Raw genomic sequence first — 19,666 nt, forward strand, 5'->3', positions numbered from 1 at the left:
AGAATAAGAATAAGAATAAGAATAAGAATAAGAATAAGAATAAGAATAAGAATAAGAATGAGAATTGAATTGCTTGAATGTTGTATGAAAAGTTTGAAATTCAAGCCCTTATTTAATAAATAAAAATTGTTTACCAGCGCTTCCCAAGGGTTTCCTTCCAAGAGACATGCATTGGTAATCACGATAATTGGTTTCGACATGAAACTTCCTCTGGGTATGTTTAACTACCCTAGTATGCGAACTTATTTTCGTGGATCGGGAATTAAACGTACGATGTTGGGCGAGAGGATCAGAGCGGACGGGCAAGGGGTTCGATTAGTAAACAGAATTATTTTTCGCTCACACTTGAGTACCCACACCGAGCCAAACATGCCGATTGTATCATGCTACTCGACCCGCGTCGCGCGACCATTCTGTGAACGGTCGCACCGCAGCGCAGCGCGTGAAGATCAGCTGCCAGGTCCCCGCCGAAGCCGCGGCAACGATCCGCGAAGAAGCAGCAAGAACGACACGTCTGTGTGAGATTCCTCTCGGTGTCTGCCGCTGCCGCGCCCCCTTTGTCGGCGAAGGACAGAGACAGCGCGAAAACATCAACACCCGCGCCGACGACCAGCAGACGGAGGTTCCGAGCAATTTTCAACGCCTTAGCGAACTCAGTTTGATTTTTGTAATCTAATCGGATACTAGAACTTTTCGATCCTCCAATACAGTTCGCAGTTGAGTGAGTTGTTCCGTGAAGCTGGATGTCGTGCTCTAAGTTTGAAGAGATTTTCTTGGTTTAACTGTATGGTCGTAAATTTAGTGCACACTAGTGTCGGGTAACGGCTAGACGAGATTCAAATGGTGAATCTGGTGTGAATCCTGAGCGATTTTCGATTTCAATTCATTGTAAGTGTGTCTCCGAAAAACGTGACATTGAACTTCACTGAGGGATTGGTACAGATCAACAATTCCTCCGAACAAGTGTTTTCGGTAAAATGTGATCTAAATTTAGACATCGGTTTTAAGCTAACCCATCGATCCTACATCTGACACTCTTATTACCTAACAACGTTCAGCAGCACTAATAACGGACGGATCTCGTTGAAGCTATTACACTGTATAGAAGCGTGTGTAAGAAAATTTAATTGAGCCAATAAAGCTACGAATCGAACTGAATGACCTCCTTCGCCTTGGGAGAAATTGATGAAAGATCGATGACAGAGCTCGGCTTGCGCTGTCATAAAACGTGAGACATAGGGGCGATGTGGAAGGTATACTACGCAATATCTATGCACAAATAAAGGCGATGCTTAGTCGAAAAAAAACTATACGTTGCAGTTTTCGAGGCACTTCTATATCACACTAAAGCACTAAACCGTTCTACACTGGGGTCTATTTTTAAAAAAGTGCTCTTTCGTTTCGAGTGCGTAACATGTTTCTATGGGCGTGAATGTGCCAGAAGATCATCACCCCAACATTTTCGATGAGGTTTACCAACACGTTTTCTTTATTTGGCTGATTTATTCTTCATGAAGGGATGCCGAGACGAAAATATCTACTCGTCGGTAAAACATTATTGGTAATAAATTTCCCTCAAGGTTTACTAAGTTCAATAAAAATTGTGAACTGCTATGCCATGAGCGTTTTGAAGTCATTCAAGAATACGAAGAATACAAATAAATTGTTTCAAACTGCTTTTATGAGCTGAAGTGCAGAAACCAGATAAACAAGACCAGAAGTATTACTCCCGTGATCCGTCTGAAAAAGTTATACACTTTTGAAAATGAATTTGTGAATAAATCGTCTTCTTCTGCTTCGATTGCCATACATTCAAATTTGTACTTGGCCTGCTTTTCGACTTAGTGTTCTATTGGTTTATTTCCATAATTATTAAATGTTTTTTCTGTTCCTGCCATTGCATGAATATGTGTCTAGTGTGGCAAATACAATGGATACACTATGCCCAGGGAGCCAAGAATGTTTCCCACCCGAAAACATACTAGACCGGCCCGAGAATCGGACTCGCCATCTTAGGATTGGCAAAATTACACTAATCTCACAATGGTGAAACGGTCACAGTTTTGAATCACTTGAGTTCGAAAGGCAAAGTTAGAATGAAACCGCTATTAACCATGGTAAAAATGTGATTGGCTATTAGCTTGCAAATTTGCTTAAAGATTACAACGGGCTTCCTCGAAGTGTGTTTTGTTATATTCCCAGAAATAATAAAATTCGTCAGCCTATTCTTTTTTGGTCAATGTTTCGTTTGTTTTTTCCATAGGTTAGATAGAGTGCGGGTTTGAGAGCGATAAGTTATGAGCACGGCTTCGTATCTTATTGTATCGGAATTTCAATCACAAATAAATGGGGACAACGTTTACGAGCACAATAAACATATTTCTAACGGCGAACATTAGTACATCAATGTTTAGATACAGATTTTTGAGCAATAAATTCATAAACTGTGGGAAGAATGTCCGTAACAGTTTTTGAATCGAGTATCTTCTGATACATTCACTAATGCGCTGTTGAATTTTGTGCAACACATTTGAATTTTCTGCTGCCAATTTGTACAAATATCAATCCGTCGCGTCGTGTATTTTTCAAATCACTTACCAGGCCTTATCGGGTAACTATTGAACAATTAATTGGAGCAATCTTTTAAAATCCGGGTGATATCTGAAAGATTTTAGCACACGGGTTGGATATCTCGCAAACTGAGGAAATTTCAACAAAAACCGTCTTCTACAAAGTTGGTCGAGCAATAAGAACTATTATGACGGAACAAGTTTGTGTTTGGAATTTATTCGCTTGGCGGTGTATGTATATGGAATTACCTGAATAAGGAAATACCTGACTGACTATGTATATATCTCGCTAGATTATGTACATATATACCTGAACTAGATTTGAAACAAGTATTGTCCTTTTACTTGATTGTAGATCTGATGACCTGATCTCAAGTGTATTGAAATGCAGAAAAATCGGTATAACGTTTCTTGGCAGGTATCCGAGAGATCTGTTAAGAAATATGACCATAACTCTTAGATCAAGGATATGGTCTCCAATATCGGTAATTACAGGAAACGTTCAAAATCACTTCTACTTGATATATTTCATGTATCTACTTTATTTTATGACGCCAGAACATTATTGCACTTGATTACTGAAGAAATTTGGCAATAATAGAATGAAATAAGGCCCTAATAAGGGGCCCCCCTTAGCCGTGCGGCAAGACGAGCGGCTACAAAGCAAGACCATGCTGAGGGTGGCTGGGTTCGATTCCCGGTGCCGGTTTAGACAATTTTCGGATTGGAAATTGTCTCGACTTCCTGGGCATAAAAGTATCAACGGTTAGCCTCATGATTATACGCATGCAAGAATGGTAACTTGGCTTAGAAACCTCGCGGTTAATAACTGTGGAAGTGCTTAATGAACACTAAGCTGCGAGGCGGCTCTGTCCCAGTGGGGGATGTAATTCCAATAAGAAGAAGAAGAAGAATGAAATAAGGAAAAAAACACATTTTCGAAACTCATGAACGCGGGGAGGGGTCCAGTGGGGCGGTCAAAAGAAAAGTCTACTAATCCCCTTTGAGAAAAGTTTGGGGTCAACGCTTTACTGAGAACGAGCTCTTGAAGGAGGTGACTGTCGTCCCGGCCTTTATTGGAGAAAAGAGAATAAAGAATCGTGATGTGAGAAATGCGAAGTAAAAAGTAAGAAGTGGATAATTAAAAATAAAAAGTGAGGTATGGAAAGTGAGAAATGAGAATTAAGAAGTAAGAAGTGAGCAATGGGAAGTAAGAAAGCGAAAAGTGTGATGTAAGGAATTAGGACCATAGGAGAGCAGCCGAAATGAGACTAGAGGAACGAGAAGCAAGAAATGAGAATTGAGAAATGAGTTGAAAACCCTATTCTTTCATTTTCTTTCTTTATTCTTTGTTATTCTTCCTCCTTCCTTCTTTTTGCATCCTTTTTGCCTTTCTCGTACTCTAAGTACGAGTAAAGACTATTTATTCGCTCCAAAAACAAACTTTTTATCGGAAGCCCGGAGACCCATAGTGTTATACATCAATCAACTCAGTTCGAAGAATTGAGGTGTTGTCTGTGTGTGTGTATATGTGTTTTTTTTCTTCATGCGTGGCCTTGCAGCATCGAACATCGTGACTCGCTTTTTTAGAAGAACACCATGGTATCGTGCCAGCGCATTGCCGGCTTTCCAGGCGGCCTTACCACGCACTATGTCCTCGGAAGGTGGGAAGGGTCGACCTCGCGCCTGCTTCCCTCTGCACGACTGGTATCAAGAATGATGATACGGCGTGCAACCCAAATTGACCTCTCTGCGATGGGGTCTGTTCGCCAACACACAGAGGAACTTGCCGACGCGGTGTCTACACCTACCCCAGCCGTGACGAGGACCCCTTTCCGTCCTCAGGCTCGGAACCCGCCCGGTTGACCGACGCCGCGAAAGCGACGATACCATGTTGTTCTTCACGCGGCCACTTGTTCTATAAAAGGATCGAGTTCGACCACAGGCCATGACCACCGGTATGACCCATGAAGCCGACTTCGATCCCTTGGACCACCTCTTATTTGCGCCTGAACTAGCCATCCTTGAGTCCACGCGCCACCTTCTGTGTAGCTCCGAGACGATTTGAACGATAGCCGATAAAACGGCGTTCCAGCCAACTTTGTCTTTACACATCCTCCGAACTAGATTGTCCGGGGTAGTGTCCAGACCACATGTGGCAAGCATGTGGTCACGCATTGCGCGAAAACGTGCGCACACGAACAACACGTGTTGCGCCGTTTCCTCTAAACCTGCGCACACCAAACACTCGGGCGAGGCCGAGCAAGCCAGCTGCGTTACCTGCACTATGATTTTGCAGCACGCTTAAACGCCGGGCACTTCAAACCCCCCATGGGGTACTTGTTGTTCACAGCTTGGCTGGAACAAATCAAACAATTGGGAGGGTTCGTGCAGCATTCTGCCTTATGTCCCTCCAATCCGCAGCGTCGGCAGAGATTGCTTCTGTCAGGGCCTTTGCAGTCCCATTGCTTGTGCCCCGGTTCCAGGCACTTGAAGCAAGCTTGGGGTTGCTCGTATATGCCCACAGGGCACACCGACCATCCCACCTTGACGCTCCCTTACATTTACTACCTTGGATGCGTCCGCTGCAGATAGCCGAACCAATGCTACCTGCGTCACTGCCGGACCTTTCCGTAGCCGAACGGCTACGGTGGGCGCCTAAACTTCACACTGTCGCCGCAGTGCCGTGACGAGCTCTTCGACTTCGGTGATCTCGTCCAGGTCTTTAACCATTAGATTCACCTCCGTCGTGAGTGCCCTCACCTTGACCGTCTCGCTTAGGACTTCCTCCACCAACTTCTTGTAGGCGGCGCCATTTTGCGAGACGCCCCGCTTCAGCTCGAGGATCATCTCGCCCATCCGGGTACGTTACGTACGTCGGCGCCGAGTTCACCGAGCTTGACGTCACTCCTCATAGCCTTCAAGACGTCCAAGTACTTAGCCTCGTCCGTCTTGATGACTAGGGCATCGCCCCTGAAGCGATTGGCGCCTCCCCTAGAATTCTTGCTACCCTTATTCGCCTGGGCCTTATTTTCGGCCCTTGACGTCTTCGGTTTTCCTCTTATTCTTGGCCAAGGTCCAGGAGGCGTCATCCCCCTCTTTTTCCCTGGTCTGGTGCGGCTGAGAGCTCTCAGCCTGCCGTAACCCCTTACTATCGTCTTTCCTGGGTGGACGGACCTTTCCAGGTCCTTCCTCCCCCGGTTTTGGAGGTACCTGGCCGGGGTTCAGCTTCCCAGCCCCACTACCCTTGTTCGGGGTAGTAACCCTCCGCGTTTTGGAGTAGCCCCCAGGGAGCTCATCCCTTGGAGACTGTCTCCCCCGTTTGGAGTAGTCACCCCCGACGTGCCCGCAAATACTTGAGCCTCGGTCTGGGTAGACTTTGGCACCACCGTCTTCGCTGGCACGCCCTCGGTCGACTCGACCTTGCCCGAGTCCGCGAATCCTTGGGTCTCAGTCTGGGTAGACGTCGACTCCACGGATTTCACGGGTTTACACTTGGCCGTTCCGACCGCCTCTCTAGCTTGGCGTCCAACATCGACTTTCGAAGTTTCAGCAAGCTCCTCTTAAGGTCCTTACTGATATTATGCTTCGATGACGCAAAGTCGATGATGGCGTCCAGCTGTTCCGTCGCCACCTCGAAGGCCGAAAGCCCATCGCGTTTGCGTTTCAGCGAAGGTTAAGTGACCCACGCTGGCGCTGCGCACCGAGCTGCCGACTATTGCCTCTGACCTTCTAGGCGGAGACCTGAACAATCCACCTCTTGCGAAGGGGTTGTCACCTACACTACTACCACTAATTGAAGAATTGACTTGGTTTTCCATTTTGGTCCCACGAGTTGCTCGGGAAAAGAGGTCCACCATTTGGGCTGATGCGGTTATTGACCCAAAAAGCCAATGAAAATATTTCCGATTTTCTCCGAAGCAATTCTGAAATATTTTCAATGATTCCTACCAGGAATATATTCGGATAGTCCTGCGGATATTCATCCAAGAGTTTATACGAAAACTCCTTCCGGAATTCCTGCGGTAATCCTGAACTAATCCTGTTGTTGAAAAGTTGCTTCAAATTCACGTGGATAGTTCTATTTAATTTCTGCTAATTGATTGTATAAAAGAATTTTCTGGAGAATTTGCATAGAAGTCCCCAATTCGTAGATGAATTTTGCAAGAATTGTCTTGATGAATTTCCGCTTGGATATCAAGAGGTTTCTTTGCATTTTTCGGAGGAATTATCACATGAGTTTCATGATGAACTTCCACAGGAACTCTCCGAGGAGTTTCCTAAAAATTCCCAGTAGAGCTTTCGCAGTAATTTACGGAGAAATCCTCGTAGGAACTCCTTTGTTAGTTTTTGTAAGAATTTACAGATTATTTTCCTCAGGACTGTAACAGCCAAAATGTGTTTTTTCCAATTTCTCGTCTACATATAAAGCTATATACATAGAAAATGCATCAGTAAAAATGAATTTTGGCTGTGACGCCCTTTTCAAATTCTGGTCTAGATTTGGGCCTAAAAGATTATTATTTACAAACAATTTGGAAGCGTTGAACATATCTTCTTGTTTGTAGCATTGCTGCTGCTGGTATATGTTAGATTGTTACAGATTTAGGAGATTTCAGAAACGTAGATTGATTAGAAAATCTGAGAAAAATAGGTATCGAATAAGTATCTTATAAGCCATACATGGTTCAATCCAGCTATCCGCTATTGGTGATGGTGGCTTGCCTGTGTGGCAAAATCAATCGTTCACTGTGCTTTTTACTCTCAAGCCGCTATTACCGAGCGACTCGGAAGTAGTTATTGTTTATTAATTCCATAGTGTTGAACTGTATATACTTGTCCTACTTTGGTCCAAGTTCTTAATTTAGCACGCAACACATAGCATCATCCAAGACGGATGAAAGCACTACTTAGTTTCAATTAAATCCCACACATCCATTTGAAAATGCCTCGACTGCTGATGTGTGATGTAATCGTTGTAACAATAATCCATCTTATGCTTCGCTATGTTAATGGATTGCGTGCGGGTAGTATCACTTTCAATTGGATTAATTGTACCGTATCACTTGAATCTAGAGCTTGACTTGGTTTGACTCTGATTGAGTACACTAGAATATCAACTAATGGAACTGATTCCATCTAATGTAGTAATTCGAATTTATATATTATCAAATTATTGATTTATTTACAAGACATTTCGTTCTGCTTTTCTATTATTGTATAAAAATTGTAACATAATTCAGTTCTTATGCATCAGTGAGTCAAAATGTCGTTGGAAACTAATAACCAACATTTTCTCCAGCACCTAGAATTATGTTAAATGCCTACCTTTATAGTTGAAATACCTTACACTGAGGCGAAGTGCATCGATAATATCGAGAAAGGCATCATCACCGCTAGTGGAATTACCTGGGTTTTCAACAATAAAAAGCTAAATTTTGAAAAAAAAACCCAGATTAATCCACCTAGCAGTGATAGTGCCTTTCTCGTTTCTTGTGAGTGAGTAACTTCTTCGCACTTTTGGTATGAAAAAAAGTATTTTGGCCATAACTTCTGAGCCCATAGTCTGATCCGGCCAATTTTTAATAGGAAACAATGGGAGATGATTCTGCGTCGAATGTTGCCGAGAGTAAGTGCCTAAATAGAGAAAAAGAAAATTTCTTGTAAAAACTGGCCATAACTCCGAAGCCCATAGTCCGACTGGGCCGGTTTTCGATACGAAACAATGGGACAAGATTCCGCGTCAAATGCAACCATTTGAAATGCAACCAAATTGCGAGCAAATCGGTTGAGGATAAGAAATGAAATGCCTAAGAAATGAAATGGTTAAGGATAAGTGCCTGAAAAATCAGTGAGATTATTTTGCGCACACATATACACACACAGACATCAGTTTAATTCGTCGAGCTGAGTCGATCGGTATATAACACTATGAGTCTACGGGCCTCCTATAAAAAGTTTGTTTTTGGAGCAAACATATAGCCTTTAAGTATACTTTGTATTCAAGAAAGGCAAAAAGAATTTTGGTCATAACTTCTGAGCCCATAGCCCGATCGGGTCAATTTTCAATAGGAAACAATGGGACAGGATTCTGCGTCGAATGCAACTTGTGGCGAGAATAAGTGCCCAAAAAGTGAGCTAGACTTTTTAATGTGCTTTATGGTTTTGCCATAGCTTCTAAGCCCATAGTCCGATCGGGTCAATTTTCAACAATGGGACAGTATCCTGCATCGAATGCAACTTGTTGCGAGCAAATCGGTTGAGAATAAGTGCCCAAAAAGTGAGCTAGACTTTTTAATGTGTTTTTTTTTATAAAAAAAAAGGATTTTGGCCATAACTTCTAAGCCCATAGTTCGATCAGGTCAGTTTTTAATAGGAAACAATGAGACAGGATTCTGCGTCGATTGCAACTTGTTGCGAGCAAATCGGTTGAGAATAAGTGCCCAAAAATTGAGATAGACTTTTTAATGTGATTTTTTATGAAAGAAAAAGTATTTTGGCCATAACTTCTAAGCTCATAGTCCGATCGGGTCAATTTTCAATAGGAAACAATGGGACAGGATTCTGCGTCGAATGCAACTTATTGCGAGCAAATCGGTTGAGGATAAGTGCCCAAAAAGTGAGCTAGACTTTTTGCGCACACACATACATACACACACACATACACACTCATACACACACACATACACACACACAGACATCATTCCAATTCGTCGAGCTGAGTCAATCGGTATATAACAATATGGGTCTCCGGGCCTCCTATAAAAAGTTCGTTTTTGGAGCGAACATATAGCCTTTACGTATACTTTGTATACGAGAAAGGCAAAAAAGTATTTTGGCCATAACTTCTAAGCCCATAGTCCGGTCCGGTATACGAGAAAGGCAAAAAAGTATTTTGGCCATTACTTCTAAGCCCATAGTCCGATCCGGTCAATTTTAAATAGGGAACAATGGGATAGGATTCTGCGTCGAATGAAACTTGTTGAGAGCAAATCGGTTGAGGATAAGTGCCCAAAAAGTGAGCTAGACTTTTTAATGTGCTTTTATATGATACAAAGTATTTTGGCCATAACTTCCAAGCCCATAGTCCGATCGGGTCAATTTTCAATAGGAAACAATGGGATAGGATTCTGCGTGGAATGAAACTTGTTGAGAGCAAATCGGTTTAGGATAAGTGCCCAAAAAGTGAGCTAGACTTTTTAATGTGCTTTTATATGAAAAAAAAAAGTATTTTGGCCATTACTTCTAAGCCCATAGTCCGATCGGGTCAATTTTCAATAGGAAACAATGGGATAGGATTCTGCGTCGAATGAAACTTGTTGAAAGCAAATCGGTTGAAAATAAGTACTTAAAAAGTGAGCTAAACTTTTTGCGCACACACACACATACACACACACATACCCACACACATACACACACACATACACACACAGACATCACTCCAATTCGTTGAGCTGAATCGATTGGTATATAACACTATGGGTCTCCGGTCCTCGGATCAAAAGTTTGTTTTTGGAGCGAACATATAGCCTTTACGTATACTTTGTATACGAGAAAGGCAAAAAGTATTTTGGCCATAACTTCTACGGCCATAGTCCGATCAGGTCAGTTTTTGATAGGAAACAATGGGACAGGATTCTGCGTCGATTGCAACTTGTTGCGAGCAAATCGGTTTAGAATAAGTTCCCAAAAAGTGAGCTAGACTTTTTGATGTGCTTTTATATGAAAAAATTTATTTTGGCCATAACTTCTGAGGCCATAGTCTGATCAGGTCAGTTTTCAATAGAAAACAATGGGACAGGATTCTGCGTCGATTGCAACTTATTGCGAGCAAATCGATTGAGAATAAGTTCCCAAAAAGTGAGCTAGACTTTTTAATGTGCTTTTTTATGAAAAAAAATATTTTGGCCATAACTTCTAAGCCCATAGTCCGATCGGGTCAATTTTCGATACGAAACAATGGGACAAGATTCCGCGTCGAATGCAATTTGTTGCGAGCAAATCGGTTGAGGATAAGTGCCTAAGAAATGAGCTAAACCTTTTGCGCACACACACACACATACACACACATACACACACACAGACATCACTCCAATTCGTCGAGCTGAGTCGATCGGTATATAACACTATGGGTCTCCGGGCCTCCTATAAAAAGTTCGTTTTTGGAGCGAACATATAGCCTTTACGTATAGGGGAACTGTACCGGTTTTGGCCATGTTCCTAATTTGGCCAATTTTGGGAATAACTCCAAAAATAAAGTAATTTACGAAGGTTTTATTAGTTCCAACTAGAGGTATATCCCTCACGATTCAACGCTGCTTTCAACTGATCGATTATTTTGGAAAAATATGTATTTTTCAGGGTTGGCCAAATTAGGCACTAAGTTGGCCAAAACCGGTTCACTTCCCCTACTTTGTATACGAGAAAGGCAAAAATGGATCAACCAAAAAAAATTGGGGTTGTATACAAGATACGACCGTAAACTACGTAAAACCAAACTCGACGTAAACTACGTAAAACCAAATATAATACACTGGACCAATTATTCCTCTCTAAATAGAAGAGAAGGAACCATCACACCGACACTACTACACTGCTTTAGCAGCATCTCCCACTCTGTGAGGGATTGAAAAAAAAACTCTAAAAGTAGGCAATTACCAAGGATTGGAACGCGCTGTGTAAGGAATGCATGATGCATAAAAAAACTAAAATTTACAATAGTTTAGCGTTGATAATCAAAAGTTTCAATACTACTGGCAAATTGGTGGAGAGTTTGTGAATCGATTGATTATAAATCTTTGAAATCCATTGAAAAATAAAGGACCTATTAATGTTACAAATCTTACATGATTTCGTGACGATCCCCAATTTTGAAATTTTCATTTTACACCCTGTATCCGAGTCTTCCCCTTAGACGTAGTTTACGTCAAAATAATAATTGATTCATTTCTTGAAAATGGTTGAACTGATCAATCCCCGGCGATCAAAGATCCCCCGGATTACGGTATCTGTTTTACCCGTCCTTAGAAAGCAATTGGACGCATGGTAGCTTACTTTTTTCGCAATGCAAAAACAAAATCATAACACACTTATCAATCAACTGCTCTCTCATTAAGACGGGTGTGTTGATTATAGAACGCAAAAAGAAATAGGCACCGTGGAATTGAGCATCGCGATTCTTTGTTTGTGCGGTCGAGAAGATAAGACGCCACGATTGAGTTTATTTATCTCCCCTTATGAACCGGAGGCGAAGAAAATTCATCTGTTATTTTATGCGGCTTTCTGTATACTAAAAATAGCTCCGGTCAAGAGGCCAAAATGCGCTTCTTTTATGAAATCGTAAAGTTGAACGCTACACTGACTGTTGTGTGTTCTTTGCACCGCTTCTCTCGGTTGTGACAATCCACGGATGGACGTGCACCGCTTGCGACACCTGCGTGGTTTGATGACTGGCGATTCAAACTGTAGCATTCCAACAAGTGGTGCGTTGATTTTCACTTTCACACATTCAAAAATGACACGTTGTGTTATAATATTTTTATCTATTTATGTCTCGTATCGAGTTATCGCGACGGTTGTATAAATTATTTTCCTCGGTTGTACATTTTACAACAGTACAAAACCCTGGAGGGTATGTCGGAATTAATTCCAAAAAATATTAGTAATATCTAAAATGATTCAGTGTATTTTTTATGTATGTTTAGATTGTTATACCAATTAATAATAACTCAGGGGCAATTGAACCAGAAATCCCATTTCATGTGATATATTAACTTTTTGTACATTTGCTTAATTTGTGGAAACTCTGATTAAACAAAACCCGGAACACAACAGAGCTGCTAAAGAGGAAACGCAAAACCGTCAAACCTGATACACACGAAATTTTTATGAATTTCCACAGAAAATTATCTTATCTGGCACAGGAAATTCTTCAGAGTTCGTGAAAGAACGAGTTTCGAATCGGACGCGGATCTGGGTGTTTAGTTCTGTTTTGTGCGATCGGAAAGTAAATCAATTAGTTCGCGATTGTACGTGTTTCGTATCGGTTTCGATCGCGATTGCACGTGCTTCATTATAGGACAGGGATCCGGATCCGGGTATTTTGTTTTTTTTTTGCTGTCGGAAAGTAAATCAATTAGTGCATGGTTAAATGTGTTACCTCGACATATCTTCGTACATAATATTTAGTAGTAATTATTTAGTCGCTTACCAAGGCAACTCCCTTCTCTTATAATTAACTATCCCTTTCCTGTGGCGCTCACGGAGATGCAGAGGATTCCTGAGTATGATGTGGTAATGAGTGTCGAACTAATTTTCGTCTAGTCGGCATCGTATTGGTCTTGAATTAATGAAATTCCTAAGCATGCACAGTGAGAATAGTTTTCAAATCCCAATTTAATACAATAGGTACCTACCTGGGTACCTGGTTGGCTACAGCTTCGATAACCTACGCCTGATGTATTGTAGAGCTCCATAATCGTCGGTCTTGGACGATGTTGCTCCAGTCTCCCCTAAAGCTTAGGATCCCCAGGTCCCATTCCACCGCGTACAGCCAGCTTGTTCGTGGCTTCCCGTGAAGCCGCCGGTCTGTAGCCGTTTTTATTTTTATTGAATATTGTTTTCGCTATTATTTCTTCCGTCATTCACAGTAAGTGACCAGCCCACTGAAGTCTGCCGTATTTTATACGATTCATGTATTTTCTTCTTTGCACACTTGATACAATTTGTTTCTCATTGCGTCTGCGCATGGACTAAACCACGATGACGTCACGCGCCGATTTTCAGTAAGAAGAAAACACCCGCTGTGGGCAAGGTTTACAAAAAATGAACCTCGACATGAATATCCGGTGAACTGAAATATTCATCGGCTCGCAGCGGATGTCACTTTTCCGACCGATAAGATGAAGAATCGTGGAAAAAGAAAACGCTCGTGGTTAAGTCCATTAGTCTATTTTCCTTCCTGTATTGTACGCTGCGCTTTTCGCTCGAAAACTTCGAATGATTTCCGGTTCTCCTATTTTAACGTCCACGCTTCTTGTCCATACTGGGCTACTGGAGAATCTGCATTCTATACATAGCATATTTCATTTCTGTCTTCCTGTTGTGGGTCCTTGGCTACTTTCGTTAATTCATTGAACGCCGTATTCTAAGCTGGATTGCGTCTTTTCATTTCACAGAAAATGTTATTGTCACATGTCACAAGCCAAGGTAAACAAATTCTTCATCAACTTCAGACACATCCCACTATGGGGATTTAGGCGGTCATTAATCGGAAAATCGATTTTCATCAATCATTTTTTCACTATTTTTTTTCGATAAAAGATACATAAGATGAGAAAACCTTAAAATTGCAGGTCTCTACGAGATATAGTTTTTGGGCTATTGGTTATCAAAGTTGAGAAAAGGTAAAAATGCGATTTTGCTGTTCAAAATCTTGCTTCACTTCATACTAGCTTTTTGAAAGGTTTATTTCTTATACGATACCAAGGTTTATATATAGCATTGTAAAAATAATTTAAAGAGCATTCATTTCGTACTAACGAGAATCGTGATACCATAAAAAAAAATCAAAGTACGAAGAAAGCACAGAAAAATAAAGAAAAAAAAAATTTGAGTAAACACGATTTGAAAAAACCAAATTTGAAAACACGTTTTATGTAAGCAGATTTTCTATAGTCTTTTTGTGCGATGGCGAGCTTCTACTTCTCTTTGTTCTTGATATTCTGTGAATAAAAATTCAATGTCGTTAGGAAATTGATTTATTTTTTAAAAGAGTCAAAATACTAAGCTCTTCTCAAAAGTTATGTCGCGAAATGACTGAGATTGTTGCTTAATAACATTTCCATATTATGACAACATCAAAAATATCTTATATTTTGCTTGAGCTTGATTGACTGCTCGTAGTTGCTACTCCATTATGACCAGATCAGCTGCTCTTGCACAGGGAACCAACAGATGTTTGCTTGGGACTAGCACACATCTTCAATGTACAAGTACTGGTGATCTCATTTGTTAGGTCATACTGGCGCCTGCCACGTCAGAATGCAAGTCAATGTAGGGAAGGGGAGGAAATGATGATGCAATCACTCGCCCACTGCAAGCCGAATATACCTCTGCACTTGCCACGAGTTCATGCGGAATTTGTTGGAATTTCTGGGTTAGGTTGGAGAGGCAGAGGTCCGTTTTGGTTAACGAGCTGCCAATGTGATAGATAGGAGAAGGTAACTGATGGAATTTCTAATTGGATGTTTGGAAACGAGCTCTATAGTTCATTTCCAATTCTAGCAGATTACTGTTAGAATACTCAAGTTGAAGGTATAGGAATAAAAATGGAAACGGTATGAAAGTCCATTTCCAGTTCTAGCGATTGCTAGAACATGAGAAATATAGAGGAAGATACAAAGTAGGAGAATGGAACGGACCTGGGATTGAACCCACGACCTCCTGCGTATGAGGCAGAAGCAGTAGCCATATGACTACCAAGCCCGCTTCGAAACAAGAGAGATCACGCACAGAACTGATAAATTTTATTACCGGCCGCGCAATGCAGAACACAATAATTCGTCCGACCGCGCGATCGTTGTGCGGTTCGAAACAAGAGAGATCACGCACAAAACTGATTAATTTTATTACCGTCCGCGCAATGCAGAACACAATAATTCGTCCGACCGCGCGATCGTTCTGCTGTCCGAAACAAGAGAGATCACGCACTGAACTGATTAATTTTATTACCGGCCGCGCAATGCAGAACACAATAATTCGTCCGACCGCGCGATCGTTCTGCTGTCCGAAACAAGAGAGATCACGCACAGAACTGATTAATTTTATTACCGGCCGCGCAATGCAGAACACAATAATTCGTCCGACCGCGCGATCGTTCTGCTGTCCGAAACAAGAGAGATCACGCACTGAACTGATTAATTTTATTACCGGCCGCGCAATGCAGAACACAATAATTCGTCCGACCGCGCGATCGTTCTGCTGTCCGAAACAAGAGAGATCACGCGCAGAACTGATTAATTTTATTACCGGCCGCGCAATGCAGAACACAATAATTCGTCCGACCGCGCGATCGTTCTGCTGTCCGAAACAAGAGAGATCACGCACAAAACTGATAAATTTTATTACCGGCCGCGCAATGCAGATCACAATAATTCGTCCGACCGCGCGATCGTTCTGCGGTCCGAAACAAGAGAGATCACGCACAGAACTGATTAATTTTATTACCGGCCGCGCAATGCAGATCACAATAATTCGTCCGACCGCGCGATCGTTCTGCTGTCCGAAACAAGAGAGATCACGCACAGAACTGATTAATTTTATTACCGGCCGCGCAATGCAGATCACAATAATTCGTCCGACCGCGCGATCGTTCTGCGGTCCGAAACAAGAGAGATCACGCACAAAACTGATAAATTTTATTACCGGCCGCGCAATGCAGATCACAATAATTCGTCCGACCGCGCGATCGTTCTGCGGTCCGAAACAAGAGAGATCACGCACAGAACTGATTAATTTTATTACCGGCCGCGCAATGCAGATCACAATAATTCGTCCGACCGCGCGATCGTTCTGCTGTCCGAAACAAGAGAGATCACGCACAGAACTGATAAATTTTATTACCGGCCGCGCAATGCAGATCACAATAATTCGTCCGACCGAGCGATCGTTCTGCGGTCCGAAACAAGAGAGATCACGCACAGAACTGATTAATTTTATTACCGTCCGCGCAATGCAGAACACAATAATTCGTCCGACCGCGCGATCGTTCTGCTGTCCGAAACAAGAGAGATCACGCACAGAACTGATAAATTTTATTACCGGCCGCGCAATGCAGAACACAATAATTCGTCCGACCGCGCGATCGTTCTGCTGTCCGAAACAAGAGAGATCACGCACTGAACTGATTAATTTTATTACCGGCCGCGCAATGCAGATCACAATAATTCGTCCGACCGCGCGATCGTTCTGCTGTCCGAAACAAGAGAGATCACGCACAGAACTGATAAATTTTATTACCGTCCGCGCAATGCAGAACATAATAATTCGTCCGACCGCGCGATCGTTCTGCTGTCCGAAACAAGAGAGATCACGCGCAGAACTGATTAATTTTATTACCGGCCGCGCAATGCAGAACACAATAATTCGTCCGACCGCGCGATCGTTCTGCTGTCCGAAACAAGAGAGATCACGCACTGAACTGATTAATTTTATTACCGGCCGCGCAATGCAGAACACAATAATTCGTCCGACCGCGCGATCGTTCTGCTGTCCGAAACAAGAGAGATCACGCGCAGAACTGATTAATTTTATTACCGGCCGCGCAATGCAGAACACAATAATTCGTCCGACCGCGCGATCGTTCTGCTGTCCGAAACAAGAGAGATCACGCACAGAACTGATTAATTTTATTACCGGCCGCGCAATGCAGATCACAATAATTCGTCCGACCGCGCGATCGTTCTGCGGTCCGAAACAAGAGAGATCACGCACAAAACTGATAAATTTTATTACCGGCCGCGCAATGCAGATCACAATAATTCGTCCGACCGCGCGATCGTTCTGCGGTCCGAAACAAGAGAGATCACGCACAGAACTGATTAATTTTATTACCGGCCGCGCAATGCAGATCACAATAATTCGTCCGACCGCGCGATCGTTCTGCTGTCCGAAACAAGAGAGATCACGCCCGGACTGATAAATTTTATTACCGGCCGCGCAATGCAGATCACAATAATTCGTCCGACCGAGCGATCGTTCTGCGGTCCGAAACAAGAGAGATCACGCACAGAACTGATTAATTTTATTACCGGCCGCGCAATGCAGAACACAATAATTCGTCCGACCGCGCGATCGTTCTGCTGTCCGAAACAAGAGAGATCACGCACTGAACTGATTAATTTTATTACCGGCCGCGCAATGCAGATCACAATAATTCGTCCGACCGAGCGATCGTTCTGCGGTCCGAAACAAGAGAGATTTGTTTATTTGTTTGTTTATTATCCAACTGACAATGATTGTCTCAATGAATATGACTTATTCTATTCTAAATCTATTTGGTAACGTCCGGCGGTACGGAAAACTTCTAGTAGTCGTTGTCGAAACACGTCAGCAGAAACATTGTAGTCAAAGTATGAAAAAAAAATATTTAATTGATGGCAGATTGCACGGACGGGCTCGTTCAAAGCATAATTGCTGTTCCTCGATTCCAGAAAAAGAAAGTTACGATGACGAAGATCACGCACAGAACTGATTAATTTTATTACCGTCCGCGCAATGCAGAACACAATAATTCGTCCGACCGCGCGATCGTTCTGCTGTCCGAAACAAGAGAGATCACGCACAGAACTGATAAATTTTATTACCGGCCGCGCAATGCAGAACACAATAATTCGTCCGACCGCGCGATCGTTCTGCTGTCCGAAACAAGAGAGATCACGCACTGAACTGATTAATTTTATTACCGGCCGCGCAATGCAGATCACAATAATTCGTCCGACCGCGCGATCGTTCTGCTGTCCGAAACAAGAGAGATCACGCACTGAACTGATTAATTTTATTACCGGCCGCGCAATGCAGATCACAATAATTCGTCCGACCGCGCGATCGTTCTGCGGTCCGAAACAAGAGAGATCACGCACAGAACTGATAAATTTTATTACCGTCCGCGCAATGCAGAACACAATAATTCGTCCGACCGCGCGATCGTTCTGCTGTCCGAAACAAGAGAGATCACGCACTGAACTGATTAATTTTATTACCGGCCGCGCAATGCAGATCACAATAATTCGTCCGACCGCGCGATCGTTCTGCTGTCCGAAACAAGAGAGATCACGCACAGAACTGATAAATTTTATTACCGGCCGCGCAATGCAGATCACAATAATTCGTCCGACCGAGCGATCGTTCTGCGGTCCGAAACAAGAGAGATCACGCACAGAACTGATTAATTTTATTACCGTCCGCGCAATGCAGAACACAATAATTCGTCCGACCGCGCGATCGTTCTGCTGTCCGAAACAAGAGAGATCACGCACTGAACTGATTAATTTTATTACCTTCCGCCAGAGATGTCCATCTCCTCAGTGTGGTGAAAAGAAATTTTAATACACTCACATGCACCGTTGCATTTGAACGGGAGCGCGCCTCTTACGTTTGAATTCACCACAGCTTGGGAGAAGTGTGTGATAAAAGAAGATCGAACAAAATGCACCGAGCGCACAATCAACAGCAGAACAGTGCAGTGTGGAAAAAGAGCCCTAAAACGCACTGCAGTGAGCGCTGATAAATACGCAGCCGCGCGCACGGCCGTGTATACGCGCCGGTGGCATTTCTGTGTGAATTTTACTGCTGAGCTAATAGAATTAACCGAGCAGTCCGTAGCGAATTTTTTTCGGAAATAATATTGAATGTTCTTAAGTCTTTTGTTTTTCAGCTTAATCCATTTGCATGTAAAGCATTATGATTACCCAAATGAATTATTTTCTCACACGGCACTTTTTCGGTCATACGAAAAATCTAATTAGGGTGGGTTTACCAATTGTCGCCATACATAAGAACAAGTATTTTTTTAAAAATAAGTAAAAGGCATGTGGGTGAACTTTATTTATCAGGGAAAAGGTTTTACTTCCTGCTTCTTAGAACAGTTGTGACAACCACAATAAAATTTGTTATTATCCTCAAAATTGATTAATCCATAATAGGAACGCATGCACCAGTTGTGGCACTAATCTTAATTTTCCCAAATCCTATTGTTTTCTTATCCCATTGTTTTCTTATGGGACTGGCCAAATAGAGACCACAAGTGCGACAACTGGTGCAAAGGACGTCAAAATTAAGCAAAATCATTTTTACAATTATGCTTTGCTTGTTTTGGAGGAGATCAAAGGTGTTATCGTATCATATGAATATGCTTTATCGATATGAACTTGGTTTACGGTGATTTGATTGTCAATTTGGCATATAAAGCACTAGTGCGACAACTGGTGCTATAGCCACAACTGGTACATCTAGCCTATACTGAAATTTTACAAATTCTATAACTGCCGTATAATGCAAGGCAAGTGGGTTGGACAAGACACTTGAATTGAACTCGA

At 42.5% G+C, this 19,666-nt stretch overlaps 1 protein-coding gene across 2 annotated transcripts in view; it reads left to right on the top strand.

The window, feature by feature from the left end:
• The first annotated feature begins 648 nt into the window (after positions 1–648).
• LOC134228060 (uncharacterized protein ZK1073.1) overlaps positions 649–19,666 on the top strand; it is a 158,519-nt gene continuing 139,501 nt past the window's right edge. Inside the window, exon 1 of one of the 2 annotated variants that reach the window (XM_062709827.1) lies at positions 649–888. The gene's annotated coding sequence lies outside the window, so the exon portion shown is untranslated. The remainder of the gene's footprint in view (positions 889–19,666) is intronic. The other variant, XM_062709829.1, reaches the window with a different exon arrangement.

The sequence above is a fragment of the Armigeres subalbatus genome, chromosome 3 (genome assembly GCF_024139115.2).
Source record: "Armigeres subalbatus isolate Guangzhou_Male chromosome 3, GZ_Asu_2, whole genome shotgun sequence".
Classification (NCBI taxonomy): domain Eukaryota; kingdom Metazoa; phylum Arthropoda; class Insecta; order Diptera; family Culicidae; genus Armigeres; species Armigeres subalbatus.